General features: G+C 36.3%; 1 protein-coding gene and 1 pseudogene across 10 annotated transcripts in view; one reads left to right on the forward strand and one right to left on the reverse strand.

Annotated features, from left to right (window-relative positions):
• The window catches only part of LOC138173290 (transcription factor 4), a 450,738-nt gene that overhangs the window by 112,911 nt on the left and 321,158 nt on the right, over window positions 1-16,669 (forward strand). The window lies entirely within an intron of this gene.
• LOC138173356 (large ribosomal subunit protein eL27-like) lies at window positions 14,245-15,771 on the reverse strand (annotated as a pseudogene).

Here is a 16,669-nt window from a genome sequence, read left to right on the forward strand (position 1 = left end):
TGTTTCACATATTTGTTTTTATTGTACTTTTAGAACTTGCTAGAATGTTTTTCTTTTATACAGGCAAGGGAGGGGAATATTGCTAAGAGTGGAGGGCCGTGACAGTCTATATCCCAATAAGGGCAATTCAAAGTAAGATAATAGGGATTTGTTATGGAAGGGATCTTAGCGATCCTCATTTTGCATGTGATGAAGCTGAGTCCAAGAGAGGTTAACTGACTTGTCTAAAGTCAACAGACCAAAGAGCCTGAACTTGATCCCAAGTCTTCTGATTAAAAGGTCAGTATTGTGTGATTGAGATTATAGCCAAAGCAACAAGCGGAAGCCATTCACCATCACCACAGATAGCCAAAGTGCTTATAATTTGTTCACATCCAAAAGGTTGTTGCTTCAAGATGAGAAAAATCTTCTTGTTAAGAAATTAAATTATTGGGGCGGCCAGGTAGTACAGCAAGTAAGAGCACCGGCTCCAGTGTTGAGAAGACCTGGAGATCGAATCCCGGGCTCAGACACTTAGCACCCACCCAGAAACACCTGGCCGTGTAACCTTGAGCAAGTTACTTAACCCCAATTGCTTCGAAAAAAAAAAAAAGAAATCAAATTATTGAAAGATCTATACATAAATCCTGGGACTTAAGTGATGTACAGATTGGATTAAAATATTTTATGCAACTTCTCTGATCACTTGGTTTATTACCAGAAAATGTGTTAGGCATATATAGAAAATGTTTTCTTTACCATCACTCCATCCATGTGTCTTTTAAAATTCATCAAGATTTTTTCTTTACCTTCAGGCATAAAGGTAGTTACTAGAGTTTATTAATGGAAATGGTGGGTTTTATCTCTCTGCAGAAGAAATGTTACAGTGCTTTACAGCAACTATAAATTGAAAGTGCACATGAGTACTTTGGCATTTTCCTGTTGGACTGAGCTACCAAATTTGCTGTTGTGCAGCCTGAATCAAAAGAGCCCCATGTCTGGGCTGGAGATAACCAGAGTAACACAGGGTTACTGCCCTTTTACTGGTGAGTGAGCGCTGCTACATCAGTTATAAGGAGTGCAACCTACATCATAGATCATCATAAGATCATAGATTTAGAGCTACAAAGGACCATACTTAGAGGCCATGTCGTCTAACCCCCTCCTTTAAAAGATTAAGAAACTGAGATCCAGAGATCAAATAACTTGTCCAAGGTCATTTAGGGAGTAATTGATAGGGATAGTATTTGAACCCAAGTTTGCAAAGCCAACGCTCTTTCTGTTGTACATTGCTGACTTGGTTATTGATGTGCTGCATGGATGTAGGTCCTAGATTTTCCCTGTCCCATTTCTGGTTCAATAGAGTGATCCTGAAGGGTAAAAGTAGTAAGCAGGTACATAGGTACCTGCTTCATCTGTCATACTCCATTTGATCTTGTTTATTTATGTCATTAACAAGAGGCAGCATGACAAAATGGATAGACAACCTGCTTGGGCTTCAGGAAGACCCAAGTTCTAGTATTGCCTTTAAGATATTTTGGCCGTAAGTAACAATCTCTCAGTGTTCTCAGGTCAATTTTTTAGCATATATGTTTCAGAGTAGTTGAATGTCTGCATTGGTAGAGGGGTTTCCTCAACAAGGGTTCCCTATTCTGGATAAAAATGAGGTTTTTTTGGTAATCATATATTTCTGTTTTGTTTTTGATCCAAACAAAAAGTCTTCTTCCCACTTTAAAAAGATATTACTACAAAAGTTCATTGCAAAAAATCTTGGGGACCATAGAGGAAAATTTGTGTGACTGACTTTTCCGGTAGTGCCCCTGACTTTGTCACACTAGTGGAAACTAATCATGCTATTATTTTTTGTCAGTAGGTATAACAAGTGGGTAGAGCTTTGTGTATTCCACTGTGATGAATTAATTTGGTGTTCATTGTAGTAGCACTGATCATAATGAATTAATCTGGCATTCATGTGGATGTCATAGTTTTTTTTTTTCCTCTCCCTCTCATTTCAATGTAGCTTTGGTTAATGGACACTTTATAAGTGTGACACATCTGATCCAGTTCTCACAATAACCTGTTCTTACAATTTTCCTGTCTGAACACTGTAGGCAACTCTATTTTACTTTGGGATATTCTGAAGAAATTTGCCTACTCAATATTTGGTGATTAAAAAGAAAGATAAAAGGAAGAATGATATGTGAATAATGCTTATACTTGAAAGTTTCAATGCTTTTCAAAAATTTTATGAAACAAAATTAACTAGTGTGGCAAATATGAAAGTCTCAGGTAGATTGATGTAATAAATAAGGCACTTTGGCTGGTTGTTTTTGTTATTTTTTAAAGTTCTGATCCAAAGAGTTCTGATCATAGTTTTTAAATAATGTTGAAGGAAAATATTCCATTTTCCAATTCCAATATTAAATAATGAAAGCTGCCTCCAGAATGAGTTTTCTTTAAATTTCTTTCTCTCACATGCAAGGTTGATAAATGTATGTGCATGTATTATTTATCTGTTCATGTAAGGAGGACACATAATTGACTATTAGATATGGTAATTGCATAAATACATCTTGTTCAAATCCATTTTCTTTTCTGTTTATAAAATAAGTGTTTTAGTTAAATTGGGATATATCCAGAAAATAGAATTGCTTTGTCTACAATTGAAAAATTAGATTCCAAAGGAAGAGTGAGACTTTAACCCCAAGAAAATTTTTAAAAACTTAGGGCTTAACCTATATGAGTTCATTTTTCATAAGATTTTTCTTAATTTGTTCATCATGTTTGCTAATTATTGAAGATATTTATAATAGAACAAGGGTTCCCTTCATCACAGCCCACCTGCTCTGCTGATTTGATCCACAGGGAAAACATAATAATATTGCATCGTATGGAAATAGATTCATTCTTTATGAGGAGTAGGGTGTCAATTCAGGTCCCTAGTTAAATTTAAACCTGGGAATTGTATCATCCTCCACAGACTCTCTGGTGGTTTTGAACAAATAGGTTATTTTTTACTTCCTGTTCTAAAAAGAACTCCAGTTTGATCTGGGGTAGCAGCTGTATCACATTCCCAGCAACTGCTTTTCTTCAGTTGATAGGTCCTATGCATATTTCAGCATGTGAAGTTGGTGAAGAATTTGGGGATCTGTTGGGAATGGAAAGCACCACATAGCTGGGTTGCTGTTGTTTTCATTATTTTTGTTATTATTGCAACAGATTGTACAGTAATATGCTAACAAAGATTTATGACTTCATGCAGTAGTAGGAAATGTTGGGATGTGGAGGAAAACTCATGTTAAAATGAATGTCTATAATAATGATAAAAGGAAAACAAAACAAAAGAGAGGTTCTAAGAAAATTGCTTGAAGTATAAATATTTGTATTACCATTTGCCATGGTTTGAAAATCTTGAAAGTAATTGTTTATGCTTTTCCTTTTTTAGATATGTTGTATGACTATATATGCATAGCTGTTCTTGGAAGGGGGTTTAATTTCTTTTATTTTTTTTCTTTACTGGCACACTTAGCTGTTGAATATGCAATGAGTAGAAAATTTATGGAGGGCAGAATTATGAGTATCTGAAGAAAGTTTAATTACTTTTATAATTTAGATAAGCTTCATAATTTATTGTAACACACTGTACTTTGGCACAATTTGTAACAATTATAAAGCACTTGAATTTAGGTTCTTTACTTGGCAGCTATAAACAGAGTTAACTGTATGAAAACTTTGAGAATTCTCTCTCTTTCCTCCCACCCCCCACCCTTGTGCATTAAAGGCTTATAGGAAAGCGTCTCTGTGCTCCATTTTCATTTACCAAATCCCTGGACTTTTATTTCTGTGTAAGTACAAATTATAGAGTGGTATGTTTGTGGTTTTAAACATACAACTAGCAAGCAAAGAAAGGAAACTAAGATATCCATCAATGTCCAATCCCAGGAAATGGATAAATAGGGAGAAACTCAAATCACTTTAGCAGATGATCCCTACTTGAAATAAAATGAAAACAAAAACAAAAAGCAACTCCATACATTTAAAAAAAAGTGAAAAAAATCTCTCAGAATCTGAGATTTCAAAAATGCTTCTCTCATTAATTTGTGTAAATACCCTTTTATAATTAAAAAGGAAGCCAGATTCAATTTCAAGTTTTGTTGAGTCCTGTTCTGTTGAGAATCTATTACTGTCACAGAAATTACTAGCTACATCTTTAAATTTGTGAAATTTATGCTTAACACTAATTTTACACATTTTTCTCATTTCTGTTAGTTTATGCTGGCTTCCACAAGTTCTGATTTGGCTTTTCAGTATATAACCATGCAGTCCCTAGATTTTGTTTTCTATTGTTCCTAAAATATTTAATTTTTAAAAGCATTTATTTTTTGCAATCCAGAAAAATGGGATTCTCCCAAGTTAAAAATGGAATTACCTCTCATAAACCATATTGAAGTGGATTAACATGTCATATTTCAATAATAATAATAATAATGATGTTTGTATGTATCTGTAGTTACTATTTATTTCTTCATGAGATAGCTTAGAATTAAGTGAGCTATTCCAGTTAGGAGCAGAATTAGGTATATAATTTGATTAACATTTAGGAATTTCTGAACCTCAATTACATTCTTGTTTTATCTACTCTTTACCCCTCTCTCATGTGGACTACTTTTGTGCAAGCATGATGGAGACTCTTGTTTTAATCTTTAAAAGGACTGTGATTTTGACAAGTCACTGAGGCTGTGTACATAAGAAGCCAAATAACTGTGGACTACATAGTCAAAAGACTTAATCAAACAGGTTGTTTGACCGAATTGATTGCTTGTTTGACAGTTTAAACAATCAGACTATCAGGCCTAACCCTTATGTTGATTCCTTGCTGATTAAAGAGTCAGCTCCAAGAAGGTATTTATTCCCACAATTTTTTCCCCAGGGGGCACTCCTTTCTTTCCTTTCTTTGGTCTGTTGCTGCTTTTTGCAAATTGATCTTTACCAAAGGCTCCTTTTGCCCAGCCTCTGTTTCATCATCATGTAACTACAGAAATACAAGGTATCGTTTTCTCTGGACCATAGATATGAAGGGATGAAAGTTACTAACTTTAAGACAATTTGAAATTTTAAAAAAGGAATCTGTTATCTGTCTTCTCTCAGGTTATGCATTCATACAATGGTATAATGTGCCCAATTGGATTTGTTACTAATGGCAAGGTCCAAGAATTGCTTATGATGGAATAATATTTTCCCTTGTGTCATATACTGTGTTGTTTTCCTGTTGCTTATGTTCTGTTCTGCAAATAAATGTAAGTTCTCATTTTCATGTTCCTGCTGACTCTTATCCTTAAACCCTTTTGTTCAGAGTATTAATGTCCTTTATCCTGGAAAATTCCTGCGATTGTAGTGCCTTAATATTGTAAATCAATAGAGACTGAATTCAGTGCCTACTAAGTAGTGTTAGACAACCCTTTAAATGCAAATGCATCAGGGCTAGTTTTAATGTAATTTTAATAAGGCTGAGACCATTTTGAAGTAGACTTAAATCATAATACTAATCTCAAAAGACTCTATGTTTAGCTAAGAAGGCCCTTTTATTCTCCCTCATTTTTCCCCCAGTTTGCATTTAAATCACCTTTCATCTGATTCCACAATTTCATCTGTAATATCTTTTTGTATATGCAATGGAGATATACAATTTATAGCTAAATTTATCTGCCATTTGGAGGAGGGCTTATATTGTTTCAGGCTATTTTGTTTTCCATTTCTTTTTCTAGTTATACATTCCTAATTAATCTTTCTGTTTCTAAGAAACATAAATATTTCAAATTAACTGGTCATGTACTGGCCAGGGTAGTACAAAATGCAGCTGTTGATACTGTCTGAAAAAAAAATCTGCTTAAGATCTGGGTTTAATATTTAATTATTAGGAGGGTTTGAATACAGGCTTGGAAAAATGACAGCAAATAATTAGCTTTTTACCAAAAACTTGATCCAAAAGGTTTTTTTTGTTTGCTTTTTAGCCATTTTAAATATGCTTTATGGGGACTTTTTTTTTTTCTTGTTTGTGTTTCCTTTAGTTGGGAAAGGTACAGTAGCGGTGTCCTGGGGAAATAAAATTGGAATGGAATAGTTTAACAAAAGATCAAAAGAACAGAAGCCTAGCATCAAAAGGCAAAAGAATTGGGTGGAGTGTTCCTAATATGAATTACTGGAACATGCTGTGTATAAAGACAAAACTATTTTTTTTAATATGTACACATAGAATTGTAATTGTCTCTTCAGTTTTTATGTCCAAAAATTTCCCAGGGAGATGTTTAGATGCTGAAATAGATACCCCATGTCATTTAATTTAGTATTTAACATTTTTCATGTCTTTCACAAAATGGTAATTTATATTTTTAATTACTGTGTTAGTTCCCAATGAGCCTTTGGCAATAACAAGTCAGAAAAATAAGAAGATACCCTTTGAGTTAATGTTTGTCTATTACATCCTGCTTTTAAAAAGCAGGTTCCTTTTTTCCTTCACTTTGGCATTGGTTGTCAGGATAGTCATGTAAGTTTAAAAAGTAAAATAAAATTCTAGGCCTATAGAAATATTCGCATGAATAGACCATAAAAACCTGTACCTGAAGTTTTTAACATTTACATCGACAGTGTTGATGGGCAGTTTTTTGATGTAACTTAGACTGCTTTTTAGTAACACTCCCAAATTCCCCACCCTCTATTTCACCCCAGCATAGTACTTCTTATTTCTTGCCCTCTCCTGTTCTTCTGCTCTCTCCTCTTTCCTTTAGTCACCTCCTTTCCCTTCCCTCCCCTTCTTTCCTTTTGAAGACCTTGTTAGTGTTAAGAGTGTAGAGACTGGAGACAAGAGATGGGGCCTCAGTGGTCTCATTTGTAAAATGAAGGAGGGATCAAGGTGGGTCTCTTTCTAACTCTACTTTTCCACATTTTATTTTCATAAACTTGAAAATGGCACTCAGTGGCACCAGTAATATTAATAGTAACTCTAAGGGAAAAGAGACTTAAACCGTATTCAGTATAATATGACTGCACAGAAAAGCCATATATGCACATTTTCAACTTAAAAGTTTGATACTAATGAATATAGAGATCCTGCTAGGAAATTGAAATTTTCTATTTCTCTCAAGTTCAGGACAGCTACATTTTGAACAAATATTCCTCTCAATATTATGTATCGCTACTGCTTTTTCATTCAGATTCAATTCAATGAAGATTTATGTGCAAGGCATAATGTTAGGTGTTGAATATACAAAAAAGAAAGGACAAGAAACAGTCCTGACCCTCAAGGATGACTTACCATCTAGTGATGGAATGCAGTATGGAAGCAGATAAATGTATAGATGATTACTTAGGACTTGAAAAAGCTTGGCATTCTAAGGGAGAAAGGCCAAGAACACTCCCCCTTTTTCTCTCATTGTCATTTTTGTTCTTATAGCATACTAGAATTTTATTCACTCGTTTAAACTGAATATTGTGGGACACCCAAGGGTTTCAGAGGAAACAAGTCATAGATTAACAATAGTTGTGAAACCTACTTGACACCCTTTAACCTTAGCATTTAAATGAGGAACATTAAAATATGAGTTGTTGTAATAAGGAGAGGAAACTTGATCAGATTACAAAATCATTTCTCCATGAAACCAGAATGTAAACACTTTGCTCTTGGTATTTGCCACAGTGAGACTGGGATTCAGTAGCTCAACTAGTATGTGCCTAGATTCTAAGACATAAAGGCCAACTAGATTTTGAAGGAAAGCTGGTTAGGGAACACCTGCAGAAATCTGCTTTTCTATGCAACAGACTGAGTAATTGCACTTGCAGATGGGTAGTTGCAAATATAATTACCTGATTTGTGAACACAAATGCCCTTTCAATTGTGTGCATGTTGAATTTTGCAGTAACAGGTGTGTGCGGATTGTTGCGTGAGTATCCCTCCCTCCCATTTTTAAATATTTGTCCTGGAATATACTTTCCCTTCACGCTAAGTAGTCTTATTTTTCTTAACCTAATGGTTTCAGAAATTAACCTAATGGTTTCAGAAATTAATTAATTTTTCAAAATATCTGAAATTTACCGTCAATAGTAACTTAAGTTTGAAAACTTGACTGGAACTAAGACTGCATTTAGGCAGAGTCTAAGGGCTCAAAATTGTACACAGTGATACATTTTTTTAAAGCCACTTGGATATAGCTTTTTAATTTTTTTTTTCAGAATAAGGAACGCTGTTATTCAGTGCTATAGACTAACAGTCTAGAATTTTTTTCTCCATAAATAAATCATTTAGAGTTGAATAGAAAACAATCGTTAAAAAGCTTGTCATCTCTTTTTTTTTTTTCAGGTCTTCTCCCTATATCTTCATTAATATTTTGAGACTCAGAATACATTTTAATGAAATCTCTTTTTTTAAAGACTTTCTTTGGTTGTGATCTTAGATCCAGTTTTCTTCCACCACATTAAAAAAATCTGTAAGATATTGGTGCAGTGTTGAAAAAAATCTTCCAAGAAATCTGTGACTTATAAAAAATTAGCACATAAAAACATGCAAAATATTTTGCTTTTCCCTTTCCTCTCCCTTATGAGAAACCTGGTACTCCTTTTTTGACAGTGCTGGTAGATGGAGGCATTGCTGCCAATATTTAATGAGATTACTAATTGTGGCATAACTAGGTAGCAAATTATTAAATGTTATTCTTTATTATTGTTGAATTTATTTTAGCATTTTGAAGTTTCTTTATTGTGGATAGATTGCTTTTAAGTGAGTTAAAGTAAGCATTTAAATCTTGCACCATAGGAAAGTAATATACTAAATCTATACCTGAGTCTGTCTTGTAGGGATTAATCCTGTTTGTCCAAAGATGGACAAAATTATGACAGAAGTCTCATGTTGAATGGCAGTGATTTGAAGAACTTTGTACTAATTCTTCTAGAATTAAACATTTCTATCTCCAGCTGTTTCCTTGTTGTTACTCTGATGTCGAAAGCACCTCGTGCTTGTGATGGAGGCAGTAGGTACTTTTCAGTTGAGAATGGATGAATTGAGCTTTACTCAATTTTAAATTTGTAAAACATTTCTTTCTGATACTTCATGTCTTATTGAAAAGAATATCGTGATATTACTGTTGTATGGAGGAGAAGCTGGCACATTTTGTTAAAATAATGATCAGAACCACCTGCTTTGAATATGGTCTGATTGAATCAGATGAAGACTGCTTTTCATCACCATGTCGGGATTGGGATGTTGTAGAAATGTTTTGTTTTGATATTTAACATGTGCTTAGGTGTTAGTTGTTTCAGGTTGTTTAGGAACAGGTTCTCATCACTGGGTTTCTCAATTTTGTAGTGAAATTTGAAAGAAACCTTGGTTATTTCTCTGTCTAGGTTTTAAAATTATATCCTTTTGTGGTGTGGTTTTGTTTTTTGTTTTTTGGTTTTTTTTGATGTTGCAGATTGCCTCATGAAGAATAGCAAGTAATTTGTCCTTTATAAGTTTTTCTTCACTTAAACCATTTTAAAAGTAACTTCGAATGAATCTCTGCATGAGAACATTATAGGCATACTGGATTTCTGGCCTGGCACTTCTGCCTATTGGGAAGAGGGAAAAACTGATATTGGAGAAAGTTGGCGGCACAGTGAATAGAGTACTGGGCCTAGAGTTGGTGGACTTCAGTTCAAATTCAGTCTCAGACACTTAGTGGCTGTGGGATCCTGGGCAAGTAAGCCTCAGTTTCCTCTATTGCAAAATGGAGATAATGCCATCTACCTGCCAGGATTATTGTAAGCAACAAATAAAATAATATTTGTAAATTACTTAGCATGATTCCTAGCAGATATAAGGTGCTTAATAGATGCTTGTTTCAGGGAGGCTAGGTGGTGCAGTGAATAGAGTAGTGGCCCTGGAGTCAAGAGGACCTGAATTCAAATCTGGCCTCAGACACTTAACACAAAAAACTAGCCGTGTGACCTTGGGCAAGTCACTTAACCCCAACTGCCCTCCCAAAAATGGCAAAAAAAGTTAAATGCTTGTTTCCTTCATTCCTCACTGGTGTCTTTAAATAGACATTACCATATGGGATTTGTTTCCCTTCTGTCAAGGGTAATTGCTGGTTGTCTTCATAAAATCTTCTTTACCTGTTTAGTTGTTCCCATGATTGTCTCCAGCCCTGGTCTCTTCTGGTCAGTACACGTCCTCAGTTAAAGAAACATGGATCTCAGTTCATAGTGTAGTTTACTGGTCGGCATTTCCTTCTAGAAATATGGGTGCTGTAGAGGAGAGCATGGTCCAAATGTCTTCTGTGTAAGAAGCCTTTGCATTGAGGTGGGGCGCTTCCCCTCCCCTCCACTTCTTAGTTTACCTGGCTTCCCATAAGAAGACCTTCTGTAAGACACCATGTCTGACACTGCTGCTCTCTTCCCATCCCCTCTGCCGTGTTAATGCCTCCTTCGGCAGATTGCCTTTCATTTATTCTGTAACTAACTTAGATGTACACAGTTAGTTACATGAAACCTTTCCCATAAGAATATATACTATTTGATGGCAGGAAATGTTTGTTTGTTTTCTTTTTCTTTGTATCTCCAGCACTGGGAGCACTTGGCACATTGTAAGCACTTATTAAATGCTTATTGACCAACCACTGGCTAAAGAAAAGTGCTGCTAATGGGTAGCTAATTAGGTGATACAGTGGATAGAGTGTGAGATCTGGAGTCTGGAAGACCCGAGTTCAAATGTGACTTCAGATCTAGTTAATAGCAGTATGTCTTTGAGCAAGTCACTTAACCCTGTTTGCCTCAGTTCCTGTAAAATGAGGTGAAAAAGGAAATGGAAAACCACTCCAGCATCTCTGCCAAGGAAACCCCAAATGGGGTCATGACTGAACCAACAACAAGAACTTATTAAATGCTTGTTGACTGACTATTAGCAAGTATCACTATAAAGTGATGTGTGTATGTGTATTTATTTATGAATACAAGTATCACTGAATATCTGTAATGGCTTGTTTTGGAATATTAGATTTGTTCATATATGATAGCCAACAAATAAAATCCTTTCTTTCTCCTCGGCATCCATTCTATACACTGCAGATGCATTCTTGTGGAGGCCCAGGGAGTGTGTAGATGGGAGGGATGCAGATTTTTCAGAGAATGGGTTTTTTGTTTGATTGTGTTTTCTTTTTTTTTTTTAATTGATTTTTTTAACATCATTGTCATTTTCTCCAGTGGTCCTCCTGCCTCTTCCCAGAGAGTCATCCCCTATAACAAATAGTATTTTTAAAGAAAAATAAAAAACAAAGAGAAAAAAAATCAGCCCAGTCAATCAGTAGGTGCATTGAAGAAGTCTGAAAATATATGCAGTGTGCTGCACCTGTGGACCTCTCATCTTCCTGAAGGAGTGGATTAGAGTCCTCTCATATCTCTTTTTTCAAGTCATACTTATTGTTCATAAGTGCAAAATTTACTTTGATTTTTCTTAATTTGTGTGTACTTGTGGTTCTTTCCATTTATGTTGTGGTCATTGTGTACATTATTTTCTTGGCTCAGCTTACTTCACTTTGTATCAGTTCATGTAAATGACGTTTTTGTCTTTTATTTTAATCGTGTAATCACTGGGATTTTTGCTAAACCTTTCAATACTGAGCTCCCCCATTGTAGTCCACCTTTCATTCAGCTGTCACACTGAATGTCCTAATGTGCAAATCTGACCATATCATCTCCCTATTCAGTAAACCACAATGGTTTTCTTTCACCTGCAGGATCACATGTGAAATCCTCTAGTTGTTTTTCAAGGCCCTTCATAACCTGCCTGCCTCTCCAGCCTTCTTGTACCTTGTCCACCCCCATGTATTCTGTGATTCAGTAAAGCTGATGCTGACTTGTGCTATTCCTAGAATAAAATGGTCCATCTCCTGACATAATGCATTTTCGCTGGTTGTTTCTCATGCCTGGAATTCTCTCCTCCCTCATCTCTGCCTCCAAGTTTCCTTCTAGGTCCGAGAAAAATCTTGTGTGTGTGTGTGTGTGTGTGTGTGTGTGTGTGTGTGTGTGTGTGTGTGTGTGTGTGTGTGTGTGAATTGGTGTTATGTGATTTGCCCAGGGTCACATAGCTACTAAGGGTCAAGTGTCTGAGGTCAAATTTGATCTCAGGTCCTCCTGAGTCCAGGGATGGTGCTCGATCAACTGTGCCTCTAGCTGCCCCCAAATCCCATCTTTAGGAAGCATTTCTTGATCCTCGCTTAATGTACTAGGATTGTACCAATAAAAAAAGTAGGAATAAAAACATTCAAATTAATTAAGAGCTAATCTGTCTGTTTTAATAGTTAATATTTAGTTCCAGAGAGACAAGTTTAGTTTCTGTGTTCCCTCCCTCATTAGACTGCGAGCTCCTTGAGAGCAGGGACTGTCTTTTGCTTCTCTGTATCCCCAGTCCTTAATGAAATACCTGTCATGTAGGAGACCATAATGAAATGTTTGCTGATTGACAGACTAAACTGCACCATAATCTAGGTAGGGATAGATTTTTCTCCCAACCCTGACTTCTCCTTTATCTTGCTACTTACCCTGTTACCATTTCTTTGCTTATTTCTGTGTGTGTTTTTTTCTGGACAGCACAGACTATCATCTCCATCCCCTACCCCAACCTGCCTCTACCAGGAGAGGCTAAAGCTTTGCAAGGAGCTCTCATTTCACCCTGATTTAATTTTTGTTAGGATTAAACAGGGGGAGTTGGACAGGTTGGGCTTGGGGTGTCGTTAGTGTCCTGAGCTCCTTAGTGAAGAAACTCCCCCAGCCACTGAGTGAGTCCACATCTTCTCTGTAACCTGTAATCTTTTGTTGGTGCTGTTGCTTTTTGGAGGGGAGGGGAGAGGGCAGGGCAGTTGGGGTTAAGTGACTTGCCCAAGGTCACACGGATAGCAAGTGTTAAGTGTCTGAGGCCGAATTTGAACTCAGGACCTCCTGACTCCAGGGCTGGTGCTCTATTCACTGCAACACCTAGCCGGCCCAAACTGTAACCTGTAATCTTAGAGAGTTGCCTAGAGTGCTAAGATTTTAAGTGACTTTTTCAGGGTTACACAATCAATATATGTCAGAGGTAAGACTTGAACCCAATGCTTCCTATCTTGAGGCTGGCTTTCTCTCTACCTAGGTGGCTAGGTGATATAGTAGATAGAGTACTGGACCTAGAATGAGGAATGTGTGAAATAAAACCCACCTTCAGACACTTAATAGTTATGTGACCCTGGGCAAGTCATTTAACCCCTGCCTCAGTTTCTTCCCTATAAAAAGGAAATCATGACAATGCCCACCTGGTAGTGTTGCGAGGATCCAATGAGATAATCATTACAAAGAGCTTAGTACAGTGCTTGACACTTAGCAAATATTTATCCCCTCTCCCCTTCCCCAAATATAGACATCTCACTGCCCCTCTGAACCAAACATTAAAGAATAACAGATGAATTGTCATGTTTCCTTAATCTTTTTTTTTTATTCCTACTTCTCCTGATGGCATTTGAGTTTCTGAAAAAATGTTGTTATTTTGAGTCGACCTTTAATATCAGTGAGGAGAAACATGCAAGCCCACAGCATTTAGAGTATGAACCCTTGTGATATAATGAATACCTACTTGAATAAGATTTTGAGTGATCATTACCATTTCTGAAAGCAAGTAGTACTGCATGGTTTTTTGCTAGGAGGTATAAATATTAAGAACAGTTTAGTTTGTTTACATCGTTGAAGTTTATACTTTCAAATGGAGCACAAAACTGCCTATTGGATACTTGTATAGAGTTTATAAAATCAGACATAAGACAAATAGTCCATCTGATTCAAATGAATTTTCTAATTAGTTGTGGCTTTATGCAGAAGGTATTAGTGTGTGGTATATATCTCACAGCTGGTTTTGCTTCTTTGAAAAAAATGGAAAGCTATCTATCTAATCCCTCAAGTAAAACCATAGTAATAAGTAGTAGAGCTCTGCCATTTCAAATCTGGTTTTAATTTAGGTATTATGAGGGGTAGAAACTTGTAGATTCAGTATCAGTTATTTTTCTAATTTTATTTTATTGCTTTTTTTGAGGGGGGCAGGTAGGGCAATTGAGGTTAAGTGACTTGCCCCCAAGGTCACATGGCTAGTTTTGTATCGTGTCTGAGGGCAGATTTGCACTCAGGTCCTCCTGACTCCAGGGCCAGTGCTCTATTCACTGTGCCACCTAGCCACCCCCATTTTTCTAATTTTAAATGTGAATATTCTCACTATTTATCCATATTTGTATGATCTCTCTTAAGTATATTGCATGATCATGGGTGAAGTCATCTAAAAGTCACAAGTAAGCTTTTCTTTTTTTTTTTTTTTCATTTTTAGTAAACATTTTATTTACTAAAATTCTAAAACCGTAGCTTCTGGAAGAACCGCTTGTTTTTGCCTGCCTTGTACCTTTCCTCAAACTTGACCTTGGCCTCCCTCCTTGCCTTACGTTTTAGTGCAGGATCACGGAACACATCCTTGCTGACAACTGTTTTGTCCAATGGGATAACCACAGAGTATCTGGTGGGCATGAAGTGGTTGTACTTATAAACTTTCACAAACGACTTGATTTTGATCTCTTGGCAATCTTCTTTTTGCCCATTGCTGCAGTCACTTTTCTAGGGTAGCGATCTATACCTGCCAACAAGGCATGGCTGTAGGGCCTGTTGGAGGTCCCATCATCAATGTTCTTGATGATGACGGCTTTGCGCCCAGAGTACCGCCCAGCCAGGACCAGCACCACCTTCCCGGGCTTCATGAACTTGCTCATTTTGACATGAAGTGAGTAGCTCCTATAGCCAAAAAGGAAAGCTTTTCTTTATAACAATTTTGCCCCGTAATGTAATGTCAACACATTTCAATTGAAATTTTCCAGTTTTTGTGAAGCACTTGGAAAATACTTTACCTAATTTCGTGATATTAACTGAATTAGATCCTTTTGGCCCCTGGAATTCCTGAGCTTAAATATAGGAGCCGAAAATGTCTCTACCATTAATTTTACAGCATCCTATGGGGAGATATATGTACTAAGTCATCATTAGATCCCAATATACATTTTTGAGGCCTAAAATTGCAGTCTCAAAAATAATCTGTGAGTGGAATTTAAGAAAAGATGAATTAGTTTAGAACAAGTATGTTACATAATTGTACTCAAGTTTATTCTTATTTCAGATTGAGTGAAAAATGTCTACTAGTAGACTAGAGTTTCAACTGCAGGACGACTGATGTTTCTACCAGTTGCGAGAATAAAATTACCATTGATTTTCTAATGTGCATATCTATGCATTGTTTCTAGCATAGTTAACAAGCTAAGTACAATAAGTATTTATTATGAACCTACTATGTATGAGATACTGTGCTAAATACCCTGAATAAAAAGAAAGAGAAAATAATAATTCCTGCTCTCAAGGAACTGACAGTCTAATCTAAATTATTTAAATACTGAGTTTAAATAATATATGGAGGCTTTAAGAAGACTCTGTGCTTCCTAGAATTTAATAATAGGATTTAAGTTTTCAACACAATTTTTGTGTTTGTTTTCACTGGCTTATTCCACACTGAAAGGGCTCCAACTCAGAGGAATAAAAACCAGATAGAATTATTGGTCATGGTCCTATTAATGAGAAATAGTCGAGGGGCCAAGAGTTAGTGTATACCTGTGACTAGATGGTGTTGGATGTGGGTTTCATTTAGGTTTTCATTTTAGTAAGCTGGCTGATGCTTGCTGGGGATTAGTTAACTCTATTTGGGATTCATTTTAAAGGGAGTCGATTTATGTGAATCAACATTTATCTTTATAATATTACCAAGACTTCTAAACCTTGACCAATTTTTGAAATATTGAGCAACTGCAGCAACCAATGGTTAATTATTCTATTTGTAACATACCCTCTGTTTGTCCACTTTTTTTCATTCCTTTTTACTGTGAGTATTGACGAGACAACAACAAAATAGAGTTCCCTAAATAAAGATAGAAGGGTCCTCCACTTTTAAAGTGACATGCGGAGGTATTGGAGAGCCTTTACTTCACTTACTACAGAAGATAAGATGCACAGAATTCACATAAGAAAATACCGAGACTGAAGCATATAAATGACCCGTTGAATTCCCGCTGGAAAATAGACACTTTGGAAAATTTCTGAATGACTTCCCACTCATTTTGTACCTATACTGTGTAAGCAACTCATGGCATTAGCAAAGTCGGCCAGGTGTAGCTCATACACAGCCCCCACCTAATTTGCCAACCCCTCTCACCCACCGTATGGTCTGGCTTTCAGTTCATCAGTTATAAGTTAACCCTCTTCCCTTTCCAAGAAGCCCAGTATTAAGGAACTCTTTCTTTAAGAAGGGAATTACTAAATGCTCCAACTCTAGAACTCTTGAATTTGGGATTACACCTAAGGTAACACCTAAAGCTGGAATTGCTCAGGAAATCTCTCTGGCCAGGAGGTTAGATTCTGAGGTCACCCTGCCTAAATAATTAAAAATCTCTTTCCTTTTTCAAGATTGGATTTTAGGAACAGTGCCTTTGAACTTCCATCTCAGACCTTGTATAAACACATTTCTACATCTGCTATGTTCTTTTCCTGTGTCACCAGTTATTCTATTGGCAAAAAGGGAGAAATCGCTTCTCCCTTTGCTGCTCTGGAAAAAGGCAAC

This window comes from Petaurus breviceps, unplaced genomic scaffold (genome assembly GCF_028583685.1).
Source record: "Petaurus breviceps papuanus isolate PSGF00001 unplaced genomic scaffold, PetGlider_PUasm1.0 129, whole genome shotgun sequence".
Taxonomy (NCBI): domain Eukaryota; kingdom Metazoa; phylum Chordata; class Mammalia; order Diprotodontia; family Petauridae; genus Petaurus; species Petaurus breviceps.